Source organism: Megascapheus bottae, chromosome 12, assembly GCF_031878675.1.
Source record: "Megascapheus bottae isolate mThoBot1 chromosome 12, mThoBot2.hap1, whole genome shotgun sequence".
Taxonomy (NCBI): domain Eukaryota; kingdom Metazoa; phylum Chordata; class Mammalia; order Rodentia; family Geomyidae; genus Megascapheus; species Megascapheus bottae.
Window position 1 is genome coordinate 4,240,001 of NC_143520.1, and position 18,893 is coordinate 4,258,893.

Consider the following 18,893-nt stretch of genomic DNA (forward strand, 5'->3'; position numbering starts at 1 on the left):
TACCACTCACACTTCAAGGGTGGATGGAAAAAAATGGAGTCAAACTGACAAGAGCAATATTCAGGCAAGAAATACAACTGTCAGCAAAAGGAAATGAAGACTTTATATAGATGTAAAGCCAGGAGGGTCCCTGGGGTCATGGCATTTCATTGCTCGTCTCTGTTTACTACAAGACATGAAAATAGTCATTTGCCACTGAGGGACTGTTTCATGAATTGAATGTTATACTTCCATAATCGGATACTATGGCTTCAGGGGACTAAATAAGCTTTTCAAAAAGATTGTTTTCAAACTGTGTTCCTACAACAGGTTCTAGTGTTCCTTACATAAGTAAATGATTATTTGAACAGCTCTGGTTGGTCCTTTATAGCCCAAACAAAGAACTGTAATAAACATTACTTCTCATTCTTTTTTTTGTTGTTAATTAAATTTTATTCTTTTTTATTGTGATTAATAGAAGAGTTACATTATATTCACCAGATAGAAGGTACATAATTTCATAAATATTGATACCCTTTCTCATGACATGGTCCCCATTTCCTTCCCACCCTCCCCCCACTCATCTTGATTTCCCCCCTTCCCTATCCAATTTCAAATAACCGATTAAGCAAATATAAAAATATATCAGATAACAAGGTGAAATATTGTAACAATATGAGATAACCAAGGGATGGCAAAAAAAGATAACATAGTACATTAAGGAAAATAGTCACTCACTATGTGGCTTTTGTTTCCTTATCCTGGAGGTCCCTACATTTAGTGTTATACTATTTGGCCTTATGTCTTACATATGTTCCATTGTAAATCTATGCTAGGAGAGCCCAAGGTTTCTACTGATTATGACAACTGAGGGAGACTATTGAACCTATGTTCCTTTGAGCCTGACTTTACTTAATATGATTTTTTCTAAGTCTTTCCATTTCCTTACGAATGGGGCAATGTTGTTCTTTCTGACAGCAACATAGAAATCCATTGGGTATAAATACCACCTCTTGCTGATCCACTCATCAACTGAGGGACATCTGGGTTGGTTCCATATCTTTGCTATGGTAAATAGTGCTGCAATGAACATCGTTGTGCTAATGGATTTAGTATGTTCTTGTTTCTGGACAATTGGGTAAATGACAAGTACTGGAATTGCTGGGTCATAGGGGAGCCTAGCCTTTTTTTATTGTAATTGATAAAAGGGTTACATGCTATTGGCCAGATAGAAGGTGCATTAATTCACATACATTGATATCCTTTCACATGTCTTGGTTCCCATTTCCCTCCCCCCCCAAACTCCCCATCCGTCTTGGTTTTCCCCCCTTCCCTATCAAGTTTCAAATAACCAAATACAAATAAATTCAATATATTGGATAACAAAGTGAGATACTGTAACAATATGGGATACCCAAGGGACAGCAAAGGAGATGAGAGATAACATAATACATTAAGGACAACAATCATTCATTATATGGCTTTTGTTTCAATATCCTGGAGGTCCTTTCAATTAGCTTCATATTATATGGCCTTATGTATCAAGGTTTTACTCTATTGCAGATCTCTGCTAGTAGAGCCCAAGGTTTCTACTGATTATGACAAATGAGGGAAACCATTGAGCCTAAGTTCCTTTGAGTCTACTTACTTCACTTAATAGGATCTTTTCTAGGTCTTTCCATTTCCTAACAAATGGATCAATGTCGTTTTTTCTGACAGCAGCATAGAATTCCACTGTGTACAAATACTACAAATTGTTGATCCACTCATTAACTGAGGGACATCTAGGTTGGTTCCATACCTTTGCTATGGTGAATAATGCTGCAATGAACATTGTTGTGCTAGTGGATTTAGTATGCTCTAGTTTCTGGATGGTTGGGTAAATGCCAAGTAGTGGAATTGCTGGGTCATAGGGGAGCTCTATGTTTAGCCTTTTGAGAAACTGCCACACTGCTTTCCATAGTGGTTGAACGAGTTTGCACTCCCACCAACAGTGTAGTAGTGATCCCTCCTGGCCACATCCCCGCCAGCATCTGTTATTATTCGTTTTCCTAATCCTGGCCATTCTAACTGGAGTGAGGTGGAATCTTAGAGTTGTTTTGATTTGCATTTCTTTTATGACCAGAGATGTTGAGCATTTCTTCATGTGTCTATAGGTCATTTTTGTTTCTTCTTCAGAGAAGACGCTCTTTAAGTCTTTGGCCCATTTTTTAATGGGATGTTTGTTACTTTGGAGATTAGTTTTGGATTGATTCAATTTTTTAAGATGTTGATATAGTTTAGATATGAGGCCTTTGTCCGTTGTTTGGTTGGTGAAGATCTTCTCCCACTCTGTAGGCTTCCTAATTAATTTGCTAGCTATGCCCTTTGCCATACAGAAGCTCTGCTCTTTAATGCAGTCCCACTTATCCAGACTTTCTCTGATATGTTGTGATTCTTGGTCCTTATTAAGAAAGTTTCGACCTGTGCCAAGGAGGTCTAGTGTATCTCCTATTCCTTCTTGTAAAGTTTTCAGTGTGTCAGCTTTTACTTCCAGGTCTTTGATCCATTTGGAGTTAATTCTAGTGCAGGGTGACAAAGAAGGATCTAACTTTAGTTTTCTGCAGGTACTTAACCAGTTCTGCCAGCACAACTTGTTGAAGAGGCTGTCTTTCTTCCATTCTATTTTTTTGGCTCCCTTGTCAAAGATTAGGTGGCCATAGGTCTGTGGTTTAATATCTGGGTCCTCAGTTCTATTCCATTGGTCTTCAGGCCTGTTCTTGTGCCAGTACCAAGCTGTTTTGAGAATTATAGCTCTGTAATAGAGTCTAAAGTTTGGAATTGAAATTCCTCCAGCGCTGTTCCATGGATTCCTAGTTTCTCCAGAGCTTTTAAGATAAAGGGGTGTTGGATCTTGTCAAATGCCTTTTCCGCGTCTATTGAGACAATCATGTGATTTTTGTCCTTGCTCCTGTTGATGTGTTGAATTATATTAATTGATTTGCGTATGTTGAACCAGCTTTGCCTGCCTGTAATGAATCCTGTTTGATCATAGTGTATAATTTTTTTGATGAGTTGTTGTAGACGGTTGGCCAGTGTTTTGTTGAGAAGTTTTGCATCGATGTTCATCAAAGATATAGGTCTATAGTTCTCTTTCTTTGATGAATCTCTGTCTGGTTTGGGGATGAGGGTTATACTGGCTTCATAGAATGAGTTTGGTAAGGAACCTTCATTTTCAATTTCGTTGAAGACCTTGAGGAGTATTGGTGTGAGCTCTGCTTTGAAGACCTTATAGAATTCAGCTGTGAATCCATCTGGCCCTGGGCTATTCTTAGGTGGAAGGTCTCTTATTGCCATTTCTATTTTAGAGCTTGAAATCGGCCTGTTGAGTTGGGTTAGTTCTTGGTTCAGTGTGGGTATGTTAATATTGGCTAGAAATTCATCCATTTCTTCTAGATACTCAAATTTGTTGGTGTAAAGGTTTTAGAAGTATTCCCTCATGATATTCTGGATCTTGGTAATTTCTGTCGTGATATTACCATTTTCATCTGTGATTTTGTTTATTTCGATATGCTCTCTTCTTTTTTTGGTAAGATTTGCTAAGGGCTTGTCAATTTTGTTAATTCTTTCAAAGAACCAACTCCTTGTTTTGTTGATTCTTTCTATAGTTTTTTTGGATTCTAAATCACTTAATTCTGCTTTGATTTTATAATTTGCTTCCTTCTACTGGGATTAGGCTTGGTTTGTTGCTCTTTTTCCAGGATCTTAAGGTGAGACATTAACTTGTTGGATTGTGATTTTTCCAACTTGTTGTTGTAGGCACTCAGAGCTATAAATTTTCCACTGAGCACTGCCTTTGCCGTGTCCCCAGGGAGCAGATATTTTGTGTGCTCCTTCTTGTTAAATTTTATAAATTGTTGGATTTCTGTTCTGATCTCTTCGATGACCCATTGGTGATTCAACAATGTGTTGTTCAGTCTCCATGAGTTACAGGGTTTTCCTTGGTGGAGATGTGTGTTCAGTTCCAATTTGATGTCTTTGTGGTCTGAGAGCATGCAGGGAATAATTTCAGTGTTTCTGAATCTGTCCAGGTTTGTTTTATGGCCTAAGATGTGGTCTATATTGGAAAATGTTCCATGTGCTGCTGAGAAAAACGTATATTGTGTTGTTGCTGGGTGGAATATTCTGCAGATGTCTGTTAGATCTAGTTGGTCTATATAGTTGTTCAGTTCTAAGGTTTCTCTGTTGAGTTTTTGCCTTGTTGATCTGTCCATAGGTGAGAGTGGTGTGTTAATGTCACCAACAATCACTGTGTTCCGATCGATGTATGGTTTTAGTGTAAGTAAAGTTTGCTTGATGAAGTTCGGAGCTCCGGGATTGGGTGTGTAAATATTTAGGATCGTTATGTCTTCCTGAAGGAAAGATCCCTTTAGTAGTATGTAGTAACCTTCTTTGTCTTTTCTTACTAATTTTGGTTTGAAGTCTATTTTATCTGATATGAGGATGGCAACTCCAGCCTGTTTATGGGGGCCGTTAGCTTGATAGAGTTTATTCCATCCTCTCACTTTCAAAAGATGTTTTTTTTTGGGTAAGATGTGTCTCTTGAAGACAGCAGAACGATGGCCCTTGCTTTTTGATCCAACTAGACAGCCTATGCCGTTTAATTGGAGAGTTAAGGCCATTGATATTGAGAGTTAGGATTGAGAGATATTTATTAGTTCCTACCATTTTTAAAAGCTTTTATTTGGGCCTGTGTCTTGACCGTTCTTGTGGTCCTTAGATGGTATGCTGTTTAGGTGCCATTTCTTTCCCTATATTTCATTTATTTTGGTTTTCTATGTATAGAACATCTTTCAGGATTCTCTGTAGTGTTGGTTTTGTTGCTACATATTGTTGCAGCTTTTCCCTGGAATGGAATGTTTTTATTGTTCCCTCAGTTATGAATGAGAGCTTAGCTGGGTACAGTATTCTTGGTTGGTAGTTGTTTGACTTAAGGGCATGACATATTTGCTTCCAGTCACTTCTTGCTTGCATGGTCTCTGCTGAGAAATCTGGGGTTATTCTTATTGGTTTGCCTTTATAGGTTACTGATCCCTTTCCCTGGCTGCCTTTAGGATCCTTTTTTTGGTTTCTATAGATCCAGTTATAATGTGGCAGTGGGATGTTCTTTTCTGGTCAGGTCTGTTTGGGGTTCTAAAAGCTTCTTGTATCTGGATGGGTCTGCCCTTCTGGATATTTGGGAAATTCTCTGAGATGATTCCCTGAAGTATATTTCCAATACCATTGACCTCTTTCTCCAGACCCTCCTCAATACCAATTAGCCTTAAATTAGGCTTCCTAATTGTATTTTGGACCTCCTGAAGTGTTCTCTCATTTTTCCTAGATTTGGATTGACTCATTTTCTGTTCTTTCTCTGTAGTAACTAAATTATCTTCAGCCCCGGAAATTCTCTCTTCTGAATTGTCTAACTTGCTATCAAAGCTATCTACTTTATTCTTCATCTCCCTTGCTTCTAATTGTTCATTTCTGATGCCTTGCATCTCTTCTTTTAGATCCTGTACGGATTTCTTTAGCTCCTTGGTTTCCCTTTGAGTGGTTAGCTCAGTAGATTTATTTTCTTTGGACATTTGCTGGAGTTTGGTCACCTTTTTATTTGTGGATTCTATGAATTCATCCATCTTTCTTTGAAAAACCTTTATTATGGCCTCCTTTATGGCTTCTTCTTTTTCACTGATCACCTTGTTTATGGTTTCCTCCCTTATCTCTGTCTTTATATTTTCACATTTTTCATTAATGATGTTTATCAATTGTATTTGTACAGCACTTGGAAGACTCTCCTCTAGGTTTGCCAGTGACTGTTCCATTGTCTGTTTACATTGGGTGGGGGATGTTGTTTCTTGATTTGACATTTTTCTTGAGTTTCTTGTTCTGCCCATTTGAAAATGGGAGCAAGATTAATACTAAACATGATTATAGTTTTTCAGATATAACCAACCTAGACCTCTGTAGCTGGCAGACACTAGATGTTCACAAGTTTTGATTGGTGTTATCACTCTTTCTTTTTGTGCACTTACAGACCAGTCTAATACAACCACTTATAAGGGATTTATACCCAAAACAATAAACCTCTCAATCCAATCTCTATTGTCTTTAAGTCCCTCTGAGCCTAGAGAATAATTAAGCACCTAGATATACAGTATTGCTCAACAGCCATCAAGTGTAGATCTGTGCAGTATAAGGGTTGAAAGATGAACAGAGGTCCAGAGATAGAAAAATAGAATGAGAGAGGTCAGGGGAGGTACAAGAGGATTACGTAGGAGTGTAAGAATATTGTAATAATGAAGAAAAATTATAGTGTAAGGATAACTGACCTAAGTTGGTAAGTAGGTAGCGTATTTGAGTACAAAGTTTGGAAAGTATTAGAATAAAACTTATGTGTTGCTGCATGACTAGCTCTTAGCCCAACCAGTGGCCTCACAGTGGACCATGGGATGGATCTGCGAGCTTCAGTCTGAGCGTGCTGGGCAGATGTTTTCCTGTGCTGCTTCCAGGGGCACCCCCCAGCCAAGGGTCTGGGGATTGAGAGTTTCCAGGGGCTCTCAGCAGGACCAGCAGGAGACCCCTCTGTTCCCAGGGGTGGGGCCCAGCTGAGGACGTGGGCTCCAAGGGCAGAGATGGCCTTTTTGTTTCTCAGAAGGCGAGCTTGGCTGCTGGTTGGCCCTTCAGAACCCTGCTGTGTTTCCACTGCTTTGTCAGAGAGTCTGTGATTGTGGGGGCCCCTTGGTGCTGTCTTGCTCAGGATTCCAAGCTGGAGCATGCCCTGCTCAAGAATTGAGGGGGGGGGCAGATGCTGGCTACTATTTTCTCCACACACCCTACCCGCTGTTGTAAGGCAGGGTCCCAGTGCCCTCCACTCTCCAGATCCAGTGGCCTGGGAGAGGAGCCTGCTGGGCGGGTGGGAGCTAGGACAGCTCAGCCTCCCCTGGTGTGGTGCTGAGTCTTAGGGTCTGCCTGCTTGTCAGTCTCCAGTGAGAGGGCTGGGGGTTGAGCCCGTTGGGCGGGTGGGAGTTGGGACAGCACCGCCTCCCTTGGTGGGGTGCTGGATCTTAGGTAGCCACCTGTCAATCTCCAGTCAATGGCCTGAGGGGGGGGCTGTTGAGGGAAGGGACAGGATTCTTAATTCTTTGCCCCCCTGCTCCTGTCAGTCTTTCTCTGGCGGGGTGGAGGGGTCTGAGTTCAATTCTATTGCTTGGCACCCGCTTTGCTTTCCCGATGTGTTTGAGGACGCGCTGTATTACTCACGCCTCTGCTTCCGTCTGCGGGTGCTCCACGGTGGTAGGGAGTCTTTCACTCCCCTCGGGTCTCTGCTGCCACCTGTGTTCCGCATCTGGGTTCTGCTGCTTGCTGTTCTGGTTCCGCGTCTGGGTTCTGCTGCTTCCGCTGCTTGCTGGCCTGGTTCTATGCTGGTTTCTGCAGCAGTTGGGCTGCCTGGCCTGGAGCCCTCCACTGCCGCCGCTTTTCACGGCTTTCCCCGGCTTTTGCGGCTTGGATCCGGCGGGGAGAGGTGGGGTAGGGGTCCTCGCATTCCGAATTCTTTGAGAAAGTTGAATGTGAGCTTTATCTGGATTTCTTTTCTGGTTTGAGTCCTTCTCCGTTGCTTTCGAGTTTGTTGTGGATTTCTTAAGATAATTGGCTCGTGGGACTCCCTGGTTCTCTCTTTTTGTGAGAGAGAGCTAGGCAGCGTCCCTATTGTCTAGGCGCCATCTTCTCTAGTTGAGCCTAGTCTTTTGAGGAACTGCCATACTGCTTTCCATAGTGGTTGAACGAGTTTGCACTCCCACCAACAGTGTAGTAGTGATCCCTCCTGGCCACATCCCCTCCAGCATCTGTTGTTATTAGTTTTCTTGATCCTGGCCATTCTAACTGGAGTGAGGTGGAATCTTAGAGTTGTTTCGATTTACATTTCTTTTATGACCAGAGATGTTGAGCATTTCTTCATGTGTCTATAGGCCATTTTTTAAAATATTTTTTATTGTAATTAATAAAAGGGTTACATGATATTTGCCAGATAGAAGGTGCATTAATTCCCATGTATTGATACCCTTTCACATGTCTTCGTACCCATTACCCTCCCCCCCACCCCCCCTACCCGTCTTGGTTTTCCCCCTTCCCTATCAAATTTCAAATAACCAAGTACAAATAAATTCAATATATCAGATAACAAAGTGAGATACTGTAACAATATGAGATACCCAAGGGACAGCAAAGGAGATGAGATATAACATAGTACATTAAGGACAACAATCATTCGTTATATGTAGGCCATTTTTTTTCTTCTTCAGAGAAGACTCTCTTTAAGTACTTCTCATTCTTTACCAAGGTTCATTTAAAATTCATTGATTGCAAAGAATGTGTACATTTATTAAGTAATGATTCTAATTGTATTTGTTTCAGTTGTCTGACATATATGATACAATATTTTAAGAAGCATGCTTAAGTTGTATAACTCATGCATTACTGAATCTTAAAACTATCTTTTCGTTGGCATAACTTGTAAGAATTTAATCTCATTAATGACAATTTGAATATAGAACTTACTTAATCATACTTCTTTATCCTTCCAAATAATATCATTTACGTTGATATCTAGAACCCTAGATAATTGTATCTTTTCTCCCTTTATAGATGATATATTTCTTGTTTTAATTTTGTTTCTGTTGCTCCCTTTTTCAGTAAAATATTGAAATATTAACAATTACCACATTATAGCTTGTGTGGGGATGTACCAGTACTTGGGTTTGAACGCAGGGCCTGAGCTCTAGGTCTGAGTTTATTTTTTAATTTTTACTCTACCATTTGTGCCACAGCTTTCCTTCTGCTTATTGGAGGTAATAGTTTCATGGACTTTCCTTCCAGAACTGGATTCAAATAGCAGTCTAGTAACTGGCTAGGATATCAGGCTTGACCCTTTGGCACCCAGCTCAGCCGGTCATATCTTAGTATGGTTTTCCTTTTTAAAGGAAATCACATGATTTCCACATGGAAAGTATGTAATTCTAAATAGATAAAATGTACAAAATATTAACACATATCATACACTGAGGTGTATGTCCTTCAATTTGCATAGTTTCAAATTTTTACCCATTCTTTGCCTAGACATTTATAATTATTTTTATTCCAAAATTATTTTCTTACTACCCATAGCCCCTCAAATTATGTATTTTCCCTAAATGTTTACACATGAGCCACTCTGTATGTTAGCGATTCCACCTTATTTGCTTAATAGATTTTCTGAGACAGTATTTGGATGAATGCTTCCACATGAGCTATCTTAGGTAGTTGTCCCTTTATATCTTCTGATCTATGTTTTCCTACAGTGTCCAACTCGTACAAATCGAATATGGAGTGGAAGTCCTTTGACTCTGAAATATGTTTATCCCAAATTTTACAAGACACATCCTTAAAATTGAGTTAAAATGATGAATTCTGACCTCTAATTTCAGTCAGGACTTTGGATGCTTGAGGAAAATGAAGTGGAAATTGAGACTAATTAGAACTGTGAGTATTAAAATAGTGTTCCTGTGTTCTTTCCCCATCCTTCTTAATAAGCAGAACATTTTGTTCCACAGTGGAAGTGGAGTTCCTCTGAGAGTTCTGGTTCTTTGTACTTAGGCTCTACCGTGTCAAATTAAATTTTCTCTTCGCTAGACCAATGTATTTTGTGTTTTTTAATATGACATAGGTCTTCTGTAATTCAAAAGTAGGATTCAGATATAGTTTCATATCTTGTTTCTTCTCATGAACATGTCTTTTTGCATGTGCTTTGCTGTTGAAAAGTTAGGCCACAGAGCACAGCTTGTATTTTTTCCATTGTAGTCCTGGGTGACACTCTTATTGGCTGTTGAGGAAGATAATACAGTGTAGTGTTTTTTAACCCCAACTCCAATTGCTCCAAGCCAAGCACCTTCATAGACTATTCAGATATACTACCTACTTTTTTCTTTACTACAGAATTACTTTGAAAGGCAATATGGTCCAACAACAAGCCCTCTTCTAGACTTCCTCAATATTGTCTGTGTCTTCTTGGTATTCTTTGGGACCTGTTATTTGAAGTTGGAGCTCTTCAGTGAAATGAAATTTTATACCCATTTTTCTAATAAGAAAGTAAATTTATACAAACTTTTCTTGAAGGTAATAGTGATCACTCCCATTGTAGGGTAATATGTTTTATAATCCTCTTGTTTATCATATAACACAAGGAAAATCTATCTTAGCACATTTAATGTTTGTCCTTTCATTCTGTGTAGAGCCAGATACAAAAAATGCCTTAGTGAACATCATCAACTCATGTCAGGCCTTCCAGAAAAAGAAAATGAAGATGTATGATCATGTACAACCTCTATCATCTTAAAGATTTCTTTCTTATATAAATCAGCAGCCTGAATGTAACAGTAACCTTCTATACATCTCTCTGACAATAAAATTAAATTAAACATAAGAAGAATTTCACAGACTCTCCTGCCCAGACTGGCTTTGAACTGCAGTCCTCAGATCTCAGCCTCCTGAGTAGCTAGGATTACCTGTGTGAACCACCAGTGTTCGACATGTCCTTTCCTTTCTAACCTTACTGAGCGTAGTTCTAATTGTTTTACGGTAAATTTAAATATTGAATGTGCTTTTAACTGTTGTGTTTTTAGTCTTTCCTGCTTTCATTATTTTGAGTGAGAGAACTCTCCCTTAAAGAGAAAATATTTTGGTGGGGATGGCAGAAAAAAACTGAGAGGCAGCAAGGGAAATGGTGACATTGTCCAAAAAGAAATGTAGTAATTACCTGACTTTAGTAACTGTAATCTGTTATCACCTTTAGAATAACAATAATAAGAAATAAAGTAAAGATTAAATTAAAAAATAAAAATGGCCTATACAACCCAGGCATAAGTTTTGTAGCTCTCTCCATTAAGTTCTTTGTAGTAATTTCAGTATGAAGAGATCCATCCCTGTTTTGTATCTCTGGTTGTTTTCCCTTGCTGCATGTGAAAATCAGACTTCTACTGGAGAGTCCATATTGCTGTTACTTGGTATTATTAATGAAGATTATTCTTGCACAATTCTGTAAACATTTTATATCTTGCCACCTTGAAATTTTGAAAATGTTATAATTGTGTGGACATGGAGACCTTGTTTTGGATTACTCTCATGCAGGCATTCTTGGCCCGCTTTTTCCCCTTAATATCATACCATGCCTAGTGGTTAGATCTTACAAGGGACGAGTCCTCACTGTTAATCTCATAATCTTTTTATCTGGGAGACTATGTTGCCTTTCACTCACATTGCCTTTATCTGTGCCTCTCTGTCTACTGACTACTTGTCTTCAAGAAATTACATTTGTAGGCTATATGCACACTGACCTACTTTCAGCTCCCCAGTGATAAATTTTGCATAGGGGCTAGGAAATGACAATATTGACAATGTCATAAAATTTTTCTACCACCTCCTTCTCCTATATCCATGGTCTCTAAGGACACAGTTCATGAGATACTTAACTATGGTATGTTCAAGAGACAACTGAAGTAATGATGTGGATAGGCTTGACTGGTGAGCATTCAGTGGTCTTGGGGTAGACATGAGTGATAAGAGAGAAAATTTGAAAGATTATGGTTGGCTGAGTGAAGAAATCATTTTGTCCATATGCTAACTCTCAGACAGAGGTGTACATTAACCATAGAACACATGATTTGATATTATCATTGCCTCCAACAAAGTGTTTCACCCTGATTTATAGATATGCAAAGTAAAGCCTCTTAAACATATAAAGCAACTGATCATTTTTATATCATTAAAAGTTATTGGGTTTTCTGTTGTTTAAAACTCAGTGAGATGTCCCTGGAAGCTGTTAAATAATGCAGTGATGTAATTTGTCCTCTCAGACCTACCTTTTGAAAGGATTACTCGGACTCCTCTGTTGGGAAAAGGACAGTGGGGAAAAGAAGACCAGTTTTGTTTTAAGCGAGTTTGAATAAGATGTTAAAATTATCATATTTTGTGGTAGGGCCTATAAGATTATAAGAGAAAGAAAAGAGTTTAAGACAATTGTCAAGTAAAATATTTCTAGGCTTCACAGAAGATTAACCTAAGCCAGTCACTAGGCAAATTTAGGAATATATCTTAAACCAATGATATGTTATTCTTCTATTGTTATTCATTATATGAAGATAATAGCAGTTCCCTAATTGTTTCACTGTGTTGATGTAAGAACCACAACCACATCTTTTAGGTAGTAAAATATTATTGGAAGGCTAACTATGAAGAGCATTCACGAATATCTAAAAGAAATTCTTCCAGTCTTATTATATCCCATTCAAGGTGCCAGAGGTCCAAAGGGTCAGGTATTTATTTATTTTGGTCTTGACTTTTATTTATTTATTTCCTTATTTATTTACATCTTTAGGCATTGAAGAGCCCTTACTAAAATCAAATTCAGTTGAAGAGATCAACTCTTTTGTGACTACCACTTAATAGTTCAGTGGTCCCTAGCTGATATCAATATAAACAAATGACACTGTGAGGATAATGTACACAGTTCATAGGAAAATACACTAAGATGGACTAATACAGGAAATATACACAGATGTATGTGAATTTTTTTGTTATTACACTTTATGTATAATCTTCAGTAGTTCTGTGTTCTATATTTCCTAGGCAGATTTTTTTGTAAAGGAAAAATGAAGTCACAAAGAGAAATAGTAGTACTATCCAGAAAAATATCAGTCATAGTGACTAGATTGGAGTAGGATTATGTTGTGTAAATTGAATTAAAAACACACAGGAAATAGATACCCACAACTTACATTGGGAAATGAGTTAGAATATATGTTGCTGTGAGAAATAGCTGAACAGAAGTTCATTTTGGCTCATGGTTGCAAGGGTTTCAGTCTGGTTGATTGGCTTCCATTGCTTTTAGGTCTGTGACAAGGCAGAAAGATCAAGGTATAAAGTCATTGTGGAGAAAAGTTGCTTACTTTATGGTAGCCTGAAAATGTTGGGGACTGACTGTGGGGTCAGTGACCGTGACTGTGGGGTCAGTGACCTTGGACCCGCACAATTGAGTACACAAGGAAGTAAGCTCTTATTATGATTTTGGGCTGTGTCAATAGCTTCTCATTTAACCTGTTTGGGACTTGATAGCTTCTCATTCAACCTATTTCAGACTTGATACTGTTTGTACGAATGTAGCCTCTGGCAGTTCCCTAGTTTAAAGATGTGTATTTAAGATTGAGAACTGGAAATAAACTGGGCTACGGTCTTGGGCTACAGGCTTCTTAAGCGGTGGCTCCTGATTTGGGCTGTAGCCCTCCTGAACCCCATCTGTTTGTCTCTCTTCTATTTTTTCCTAGTCCTTGCCCCCTATTTCAGGAATCCCAATCTACGAACCCTGGTTTGCTGCCGGTTGGCCCCGGCATGAAAACAGAAAAATAGAGAAATAGCCTGGGAAGAGCCAAAGCCCTCAAGCGCTTTGTTGTCCTCCTACTTCCAGCTAGGATCATCTCTGAAAGTTCACACTACTTTTCAATTATGCCATCAAAACAATCACTTAATCCATTGACTAGATCAGAATCCTCATGGTCTATCATAAATCATTCCCTGTGTTCATCAACTGGATACAATACCTTCAAAGAGGATATTTTATATCTAATCATGACAGGAAATTTCAAAAATAAAATCTATATTGAAAATCTATTATGGTGTTCAGCAATTTATTAAATTTAAGCTTGCTTTCTATCTTTACTCAGTATTTTTGATGTGTGTTTTAGATGTTGGGAATAATATACTCTTTTCTATAATCTATAATGGAGAGAAATATATATGTATATATATATAGAAGTGTGTGTGAGTGTGTGTGTGTGTGTGTGTGTGTGTGTGTATCTCCACATTTCCAAAGATCAGGCATCAGTTCAACCAAAGGTGCTCATTACCTCCTGCTAAAAATTTGATAGTAATATAAAAGAAAAATATTTATTTAATGGTAATTAGGTATCCAGAAACTTGATTACACCATGAATCATTTAACAACTCTGGGACATTATTTTCTTCATTTCATGAACAGAATTGAGAGAAATATCAGTTGACAGACAGGAAAACACTGCCTCTGTAGAGTGATGTACAAGACTGATAGGTAGAGAAGGCTGAAAATCAATTAAATTATGGAATGTCACTAGATGATAAAGCAGAATTTAACAAAATCATTTTTATCTCATTTACCATTAACTACTTGGCAATTCTGTCATCTGTATAACTTTTTGACAATAATCCTTATAGGTGTGATAATTTAATAACTTTTAAAATGCCTCTGTGAGTGATCTCACAAAACATTGAGTCAATACAAATACTTTTCCAATAATGTATTCTACATTTACTGTCAACATTAAAATAGTGAACTCAATGTGAATTTTCTCACTCTTGTAAGATTAACAACTCAATTTCTTAAGTTCTTAAAATATTAAAGAAGTGATGCCCTTGGGCCATGCTTAGTTCACAATGGTAACAATGAATGTAATTTACTATGAAAAGTTTGACAATTGATATACAGTGTGAATGAATACAAAGGAAATATTAAATTTTTGGTAGTATTAGGGATGCCAAAAATATCAAAGTTAGCCTGACCTCCATGGCTCACAGCTGTAATCCTAGCTACTCAAGAGGCTGAAATCTGAGGATCACAGTTCAAAGCCAGACAAGGCACAAAATTCTATGAGACTCATATCACCAATCAATTACCAGAAAACTGTAAGTGGCGCTGTGACTCAAGTGTAGAGTGCTGCTTTGAGCTGAAGAGCTCAGTGATAGCGCCCAGGCCAAGAGTTTAAACCCCACAATCAACAATATCAACAACAACAAAATAAAATCAAAATGTTATTATACCTAATTACCTTAGCTAGTGAAGCTGCAATTCACAAATTGTTTTGCCATGTACCATGGTTAATGCCTTTAATTCTAGCTATTTAGGAGGCTGAGATCATAGTATTGTGGTTTGAAACCAACCTGAGTAGGAAAGCCTATGAAACTCTTATTTCTAACTAGCAAAAAAAATACCACAAAAATTCAGCTGTTGATCAAGTGGTAAAGTGCTAGACTTGAGCAAAATCACTCAGAGACTGTGCTCAGACCTTGGGTTAAAGCTTCCAGTACTGGCACAAGTAAGATGATTTAAAAAAATTAGTTTTATCATCTAGGTGATATACAGAAGGGTTACAGCTATATACATAAGGTAATGAGTACATTTCTTGTTGAAAAATTTTACCCCCTTCCTCATTTTTCTCCAACTATCCCTCCCCTGCGAGTTGTAAAACTTCATTTTCATCATAGTGCCTTGCGAGTATCACGGTTACACTGGTTCATACTTTGCTCTTGGTTTCACCATTTTGTCATTCCCCTTCCCATCCCTAATTCAAATAAACATTTATACAACGCACCAGGTACCAAAAGAACTAACTGATATGCTTCTAGTGGCAAGCTTGAGGAATTTATGTCTGCTTGTGCCTATTCAAATATACACAACACTCTCATTGGAATGAGGGATATGAAGAGTTTCTTGGGAAGATGAATAGAAACTTTTATAATCCTAACTTAGCTGTGGTATTATACCCATGTGAAACCAGGAGCTATGTAGATATTAATGAACGTCTTCAGGTCTGCAGGCTTCCTTTCCCCTTTAAGTATATGCCTTAATAACATCTTCATTTTCTCTTTGACTTCATCTGCCCAAGGCGGGAAAAAACTCACAAAAAATAGATTAAAAAATCCTAAATCACTAAGACAGCATACAATAAGCAATGTCCAAGTATGAGACAGCTACAGAAAAATAAATCTATATTTATGAAATGTGGAAGATTTAAAAGGTTAGCTAAATATTCGGGTTCCTGTGAATGTCCATTTATGGGATCTTTCAGAAAAAATGTATATAATGCTCTTTGAAAAGGATAATTGTAATGAAAAGCCCACTTAGCAAGCATGTAGAATATATTTTAATTTCTTTGAATTATAAAGTTCATCACTGCACATAATAGCACCCAGCTTTTTCATGAATGGGTAAGCCAGTTGGAAGAATTCTTGGTAGTCAGTTCTGCAAGATATTATATTCAGTAATTAATTTTATAATAACTAGTTCACACATATAAAGGAGTCCATTTGCATAAACATTACCACTTAAATGACAAATCAATTATTACACACAAAGTCAATTATTATACATTTGTTTAAAACTGAATATCATAATTAAAATTTGAGTAATTTGCTGTTTTCCTATTGCAACACAGAACAATAATTAGTATTCTAGCTCTGTGAGATTAAGTATCTCTGAAAAATCATTAAAATAAAATCACTAAGTCTAATGCATAGTAGATACATGATAATAGTAATATTTGAAGGAGAATTGTTTTTATTTTAGATAGGAGCAAGCCCTTGAACTTCCAACAACTGCCTCTTGAGAGGTTGCATGGACATTGTAATAGCCATTTGCTTGTATTCAATTGTTTTATTTTGACACAAGCCAGTGAAAAACCAAGAATGTAAACTTGACAAACAAGTATTTTCTGATCAAATGAAAATTTGCTTATACTCTATCAAACCAATTGTAGGTCTGAAACAAACATCAGAGACGTATTGCTGTTTTCTAATTAGACATGCAATTTTTAATGAAAACAAATATTTCCTTAGTGTAAATTATTTTCATTTAGAGGCTCTGAGATTGAAAAGCACTCACAATGGTAACACATAGTCAGCTTGGTAGGAATGGCATGGGTCTGTGAAGGAATCTCAAATAAGCCATTGTTGGACTTGGATTGGCTACATTGATTAGACAAATCAAAGGTGCTCAATTTTATCGAGAATCGGACCATCATAGATTCCTGCGATAGCTTTCTAATTTCCTAAGGAAACATTCTTAACTCCCTCTGCCACTTGAATAAATTGCCAGCATACCTGAACTCATTCCAAGGCTCAAGCTCTCTAGGGGTCTCATTTCACTCTCAGTACATGTTTTCTTTTTTCTTGACATACCTGGCCTTGACTGACCTAGCTTTCCTCCCATCTCTTTGGACCCATCTCCTACTACTAGCTTCTTCCCTGTGCACCTCCTTGGCCTCCTTGCTCCTGCCTTTGTCCCTTCTTACCTGACTTCATTCTAGCTGGGAAAGTCTTTCCTGCTCACCTCATAGTTCACTCTTGCACTTCCTTCAGGACTCTGCTCAAGTGCAGCTTATATGTAAGGTCACCAAATATACATAATTTCATCACTTTTTGTCTTTGTTTTCTCCTTCTGTAATAGTGTTTAATCATTTGTTAATTTTCTTTTTCTTTTCTAATCCTTAAATAATAATATAAACCACAGTAGATCAGGGTCATTTTTGTTCATTGCTATATCATTAATTTTAGAAGAGTGCTTGTTATTTTGTAATAATTCAGTAATACTCTGTTGAATGACTATGTTAATAATATACCATTAACTAGGTGCTAATGGACCATGTCTGTAATCCTAGCTACTCAAGACTGCAGTTTGAAGCCAGCCCAGGCAGGAAATTCTATGAGACTTTTATCTCCCATTGACCACTAGAAACCCAGAAGTGGTGCTATAACTCAAAGTGGTAGAGTCTTGAGCAAAAAGAGATCAGGTACAATCAGGCCCTGAGTTAAAGTCTTACAACCAACAAATAAAAGAATAGATATATAGATATATATATAATCTAACCCAATACCACTTTCAATGTATTTATGTTGACTCCTTTCATAGTTACAATGAATCTATAACTTCCAGAATTATCTTTGACCTTCATTATATATTCATTCCTTGAACAAAATATTACTTAGGGTCTTTAAGATATCAAGACTTTTATAAGTACTGCAAATCAAAGTTCATATTTCAGTGGTGAAAATAGATAAGAAAGAATATATAATGTAATTTCTAGTAGAAATGAGATCTGTGGACAAAAGTGAAGCCCAGTGAAAAGTTGCATAGTCTTCCAATACTATCACAAGAATGCTGGCAAGGGGAGTCCTTTCTAAGTAAGGAGCCTTTGTCAGGGCTCTGAATGAAGTATGAGATTCAGCCAAGGAAGAGCTGCTAGAAGAAAACTATGGGATGTTCCCAGAAAGGAGAAAAGGAAGTGAGGATTGGGGGAGAAGAAGGTCAGGATTATTGTGGGCAGAGTGGTGCCCCAAGAAGCTTGAGCAATATCCTTACTATACTGGAAAGGCACTGGACAATTTTCAGTGAGGAAGTGACCCTGTATCAGACTTTGATTTTATATAAAGGCTTACTGGCTTTGTATAGAAAATAGGCTGAAGAGACAGGGAGAACACAGAGATACACAAAGGATAATTAGTCTTTGCAGTGGTGGGGTATTATAGGAGTTCCTTGGTAATATTAGTAATACTCTTAGTAGTATTTAGGGCTAAGACCTTGTAAGCCTCATCACCACAGTCGTTTAGAAAGCTCAAAACAGATCACAATATTCTAAATATCCCAAGAAAAAGTAAAAGAAAACCTATAGTAAGGCATAGAGTATTTTTCAATCTTTCATCGGCAAAGAGAAAAATAAAATAAATTCAGCAGAAATAGTGCATGAAATTAACCATCTCGGTTCACCCATTCCCCGGGGAAATCTGTCTTCAGCTTGGCCTCATTAGTCATTTATGATCACATAAATAAGACATTCATGAAGGAAGTAACCCTTAACCCAAAGGAGCAGTTACGTGAGTAACAGACTTGGTCATTGAAGAAATCCGCAGTTTTTCTTTTACCGCCTAATGTACAGTTTTCTTCTCTTTGTCTCTATTATTTAATTCAGTCAACATAAGTAGCTCACTTTATTTCTGAATATTAAAAAATACCCTGTTTCAATCACACTAATTACTTGAATTACCTTTAAACATTGGCTAAT

The 18,893-nt window shown here is 37.7% G+C and overlaps 1 long non-coding RNA gene across 1 annotated transcript in view; it reads left to right on the forward strand.

Annotated features, from left to right (window-relative positions):
* LOC150056116 (uncharacterized) overlaps positions 1 to 18,893 on the forward strand; it is a 145,556-nt gene that overhangs the window by 121,649 nt on the left and 5,014 nt on the right. The window contains exon 2 of the long non-coding RNA XR_016537288.1: positions 9,336 to 9,516. This is a non-coding gene — a long non-coding RNA (uncharacterized LOC150056116). The remainder of the gene's footprint in view (positions 1 to 9,335; positions 9,517 to 18,893) is intronic.